Source organism: Nicotiana tabacum, chromosome 17 (assembly GCF_000715075.1).
Source record: "Nicotiana tabacum cultivar K326 chromosome 17, ASM71507v2, whole genome shotgun sequence".
NCBI classification, from domain to species: Eukaryota; Viridiplantae; Streptophyta; class Magnoliopsida; order Solanales; family Solanaceae; genus Nicotiana; species Nicotiana tabacum.
Genome location: NC_134096.1, coordinates 45,220,850 through 45,226,849, shown reverse-complemented (window position 1 = coordinate 45,226,849; position 6,000 = coordinate 45,220,850).

Below are 6,000 nucleotides of genomic sequence, written 5' to 3'. Positions count from 1 at the left end.
GACCAGGGGATTGTTTTTCATGAAATAATCCACTCCATGAGGTTTCGAAAGAGAAAATCAGGAAAATATACCACAGAAATTACAAACCCCATTGGTATGACAAAACATTTGCTGGGGACTCTAGGCCCTACTGAAGAAGCTTTCCATGCTAATCCGTCTAAGAAATTGGATTTTCAGAACTCAGAAAAGGTCGAGCTGCAAAGCCATATGCCAACTGATTCTAGTGCAGGGGAGAAGCAAGCAGATCAAGAGGATGAAGATTTGTGGGTGGGGTAATGGGTCCAACTTCCAGGTGATAGGGCAGTCAAATTGTCACTACGACTGGGCTTACCAATCATTGATAACTATGGATCTCTTTTAGGTGAGTTCAGTTGTTTGGACGATCTCAGTATTTGTTAAACTGAGGATGACAATAAAATGTAACTATGTCTCTCATAGCTTATAGTTTGAGATTTGTTAATAGCATTAAGATTTTCGGGTATTTTATAGTTTTAGGACTCTGTACAATGTAGATAGTAGTATGTGCAAACTTCTTACAATTGTTGGTCTTAGTAAATATGATATTGACACATGGTATATGTCATATTATTAAACGAGTAGCCCTTATATCCTTAATCTCTATGTTTATTTCTGCTGTTTTTTGGAAATTTCTAATAGTGTGCTAAATAGTTATTTTCATTGTAATGCCTTTGGGGACGTCTCTTAAAAAAATTGGACATTGAAAAGTTCATCATGTCTACGTCCTTTCGACTAGAGAAAATGGTACAACGAATGCAAACAAATTTCAGTCCTGACTGTAAAAGGTTAGACTTGTTTTGCACTGTAGTCATACAATACAAAATTGCATATCAGTATGTTATTGTTGCCATAATGTCCTTATGAAAGATAGAGGAAAAACAGAGTGAAGTTGGATCAAAGACTCAATGGAGACACAAAATAAAGAAATAAAAAAAAGGAGGAGGAAAAAATGCATAAAGTAATCAGATTTGTTCAACAAAGGCCATAACTGGAACACAAACTCAACTTTCCCACTTCCTTAATGTATCCCAAGATAGTGCATAATAAGCTGCATCAGGTGGAGCTTGAGCATGCAATGTTCAATATACTGAGATAATTGGGGCTTAATTACAGGACAAACATTGAGCAATTCCAGGTCCCGACTTATAGACCATTTGGAGGTGCACCTGCTGTTGCTGGCAAAGTTGGAGGCAGCGAAAGGTATTCCTCGTTCATGGCCTTGCTTTCTCAGTTTCTACTTCTTCTGTTATATATGGTGCTGGGTAAAAGGTTGTTTGCCGATACAGATAAATCTGTGTGTTTGATATGGATATTGAAATTGGATGTTACTACTATGAGCTTCTTTCTTGAGTATTTGTATAAGTGTGGTTGAATCGATCTCTCCCTGAAGCTGGTCTGTAAAAAAGTAATCAATTTGGCTGTCCACCTGTAGAAACTGTCAATGATTTGTTCTTTGTGAAGCTTTATTCCGTGCCATTATCTGTTTCTTGCTAACCTTTTGAGATGCTTGGAGCTTTCAGAGCCATTCCTGTAGTACTCCTTAATGAGATCCATCCTAAAAAATGCCAAATGCATTTGCTTTTCCTGATTGTAACTTCCTTACCTTTTCGCTGCTCATGGTAATTGATGTAAAAGAACAATCTATGTTAACTTTTATCAATTTTGGCCAAGATCATGTTTTAGAGCTCAAGTCCAAGCATATGGACTTATTTTCAAGAAGCGCAAGAAGTCCAAGAAGCACAAGATTGATTTCAAGAATCCAAGATTCTTTCCTTCTTAAGTAAGGATTTATTTTATTCCTTTTAGAATAAGGATTTTTCTTTTAGTAGGATTCTAGTTTCTTTTCCTTGTAGAATAGGGATTTCACTTTCCTTGTCTTTAGTTATTTTATTTTCTTAATTAGAATAGGAATTGTAGTCATCAAAGAAGAGACTTTATGCCTATATAAAGGGTTCTCTTGCCTTGTAGAATGGAATTCACGTTTTTGAGGCTTGCCCTAGTTTTACAAGAGTGGTTTTCTCTATTTTATCTTCTTTATCCTTATTTTTGGTTCCAAGCAAGGTGGTGATAGTCTTTATCTTGTTTTCAATTACGTGTAGTGTTTCTTTATCATGTTAATTGATTCCAATTGTTGACTTTAGGAACTTTTTAGTTCTTGATGATCTAAATTCGTTCTTTTGATATCATAGAATCATAACTTTCATTGAGCCGGTACATCATCAAGATTTACTTGTTTTGAACGAGTAAATAATATTTTTTATAATTCAGATCGTCATCTTTCATCTCGTTTTTGAATCATCAAATTCCGAGTCCTAAAACTTGAGATACGTTGTTTCTTGAAATCGACCCACAAACCACGTTTTCCTTTCAAGATCTGGATCCTTGTCGATTGGTTTTTTGTTAACTCGAAGAATCACGTTAGTAATGTTTTGAACTTAGCATAACAGAGAGGTTTGGTGAAGAGAAGGGAATGGGAGAACAAGGGTAGTGTTTCTGAATTGAAGGAGCTCTTTTGGGAAGACAAATAATAGGCAGATTAACTTAAGGGACCATTTGGTTATAAGTCATGGAACAAGGTGACTTATTTTTCACTTGAAGGTGTAAATAGTCTCTTTAAGTAATGGACCACAATCTGTGAAATAAGTGTAGCCTCCAACTACAGATATGAAATTTTGTTGTCACAAGGTTTAACCAAGAAGAATTGGTTGCCATTTTTCATAGGATGTACAATAACCAACCAAACACAATTGCTTCAAAGGTAACAGAGCCACTTCTCTGTCCTCTTTACCACAAGCTTTTGTGGACTCGTTATGTTCCATAAATTGTGGGATACACCTCATTCTGACGTTGTCTATCTCCCTTTTCACCAAAGATTTCCTTTCGGGAACCACGCGATAGACTTACCAACACTTTTTTACTGCCTATAGTGATGGATATGTCCAATAAGCTTATCGTTGATGCAACTTTAGCAACTTTTCTTTATGTGTTTTACTATCCACCTAAAAATGTTAACCTTAACATTAAACTGTATAAATCACTAGAAAGATTCAAGAAAGTCTGCTTCATCGGATATCTTTCTCTCGTCTCTGTTTTGATTCCATGCCCTTAACTTTTCTTTTTTATCATTCAAATGACCCTTTATTCAAATTCGTCAATGTGAGAATATATATGCTGTGTTTACCTAAGATTGTTAGTTCAGTCGATTTCCTATGAGCATGAGATGGTTATTTGAATTCCTGGAACTGAGATACACTGGCGTGCAATAGTGTATGCTTGAACTCACAATTGTTTGATTGTATGCTGTTTTAGACCCTTTATGCATTTCTCTTCTCCAGTGGCGGAGCTAGGACCAATGTGCGGGTTCGGACAAACCGAGTAACTTTGGTTCAAACTCTACATTTGTCCTAAGAAATTTATTTAATGCGTACAAATTATTAATCTAGAACTCAGTAACTTAAAAGGGCTAGCCTCTTGAACCCATAATATGCTCTTCTCATGCTTTAATCTGATGCTTGTGTTCCTAAAATGATTTCATGTGGAGCTAAATCTAGTCTTCTATCACTATAAATATTTTTGCTGCAGTTCGAGTAACAATCCTTCAAAACCGTGCTTTTTCAACTCAATGGATACAACCATAGAAGAAGTCAGCATCATTGAAGGAGCAACTGGCATCAGTACACCACTTGAAGATGATTTAAGAGTTGAGAAATATGGAAGTTGTGCAGATATAAAGTCATAAATTGATGAGATAACTAGTGAGTTTTGTTGGGTATTCTAATATCGTCAATGCTTTGAGACCTTCTTTGAATCTGAAAGACTACGACTTGTCATGAGAAAGCTCACCGAATACCAATCTCGCATTCGTGCTCTGCAAAAGGAGATCGTATGCATGGATTTGACGTGAGTTTAACATGAATCAACCGATCACTTTTAACCATCATAAAATGATGTGCTTTTGATTAGTTGTTGTGTATATTTATTTGAGCAAATCAACTAATACTCCCTCCGTTTCAAAAAGAATGAAACTATTTTCTTTTTAGTCCGTTTAGAAAAAAATGACGACTTTCTAAATTTGAAAATAATATAACTTTAAACTTTCTATTTTATCCTTAATGAGATAATCTATAGCCACACAAGTATCTTTGGACTGTTTTAGATCACAAGTTTCAAAAGTCTAATATTCTTTCTTAAACGCAGTACCGAGTCAAATAGGTTCATTCGAAGGGAGTAAGTACATTTTCTGTCCGCAGTCTGAGCGGATCCAAAAAGTTTTGGACGGCGTAAAATGAGGTGCACATGAGTGCAGTGTGCTAAAGCCGATCCAAGCTTGCACGACAAGCCTGGGACAGTCTGCTAGCATCGGTGACAGCACAGTGTAAAGTCCATCTTTCTTCTCTTATCATTTTCTTCTTTCCTATTTTAATATCATTTCTTATGCAGCTATAAGATTTTGCTGGAATGTTGTTTGAGCTGTACAACCAGAGAAGAGCGAGAGCCCAAACGGGTGAGGCGAGAAGATCTTGATCGAAAGCTCCACTGTTCTGAATAGTGAGAAAGACTTCTTGAAATTCGATCAAATCGATCGAGAATCTTACGTCAGTCCCCCAGGAAATTAAGCCAATGATCGACTGTCCCTGCCCATTCTAACGGGGCATTCTATTCCTTCAAGTCCCACAGCTCTAAATGTACCTATTCCTTCGACACCTTTCCATGGAAACCTTTTGATTAAACTAATTAATTTAGTATGACGAAGGGCTAAACCTAATTAATGATAATAACTTCAGATCTATAATCGATTAACATAAATAGCACAAGAACAATGTTGAGAGAAGATTAAATGTGATGTACATTTAATGTACATAGATCATTAATAATGGGAGAATATCAAGCAATAAATAATCGATAAATGGCATTAAAGTAAATAAGGAGAATGATTCACCCAATATTGAATGAGGTGGTTGATTATTCTTTCTGACAATGATGAATGATATACAAATACTAGAATGTTGGGACCCTTCTCGGATCTAACGGAAAAAGTATGGAATAGTAGACAATCGAATCTCTTTAGAAAGGTAGTGATTGTCTTTTATCTAGAGAGAAAGTCTGATTTTCAAAGAATGTTCTTATGAGAGAATATCCCCCATCTTCCCCTATCTCTCTTTCTATTTATCTGGGACATTCCCCAGTCAACCCTAAAAGTACAATCACCAAGAATATTCAATAGAATATTCTCCTGAATATTCAATAGAATATTCAATCCTGAATATTCTATTACAAAAACTAGTTGTTAGCACTGCTCTTGATACTCGACCTCAACCGTTATTGACTACTCGGCTAAGAGCCCGATTATCTACTATTCGACCTCGTCCATATCGCTTTCCACGATACTGCATCACGCTAAATCTCACTGAGGTAGATTTTGACCCATACAGTTAGTCCCTCCACTTATTGATGTCGACCCTGGGCGACCTTGATAAGCGGACTCTGTCAGTTAGGGTGAAGTTTTATGCGAGCAGGTCGAGTAGTAGCGCTTCGGACGGGAAGGAAACGTGGCCTTCCGTGAGCCACAACCTAGGGTCACGTCGTTTTAGAGTGACATCATGTCATCATACATCATTATTTACGCATTTTCCCAATACCATGTATCGTTTCCCGCACCTCTGCCATTTCGATTCTTGAGCTGGGCAACTGTGGTTTGCTTCCTCGATATTGATGCCCTAAGTCTTATAAATGGAGATACTTAATCCTTCGATTCACTCTTTGCCTTCTAAGAATCGGATTTCCATATCTCTTTCTTCCTCAATCAGAATTAGGGGTGCTTATCGGGCGGATCAGGCGTATAATTACGCTTAACGGTTCGGCTTATCGGTTATCGGATTATAAATATAGTAATCTGCTAGCCATCCAATAAGATAACAGGCAGATTGGTATCAGATTAACGATTATCAGGCGGCTTATCGGCTAAGTCAAATAGAAATTTTT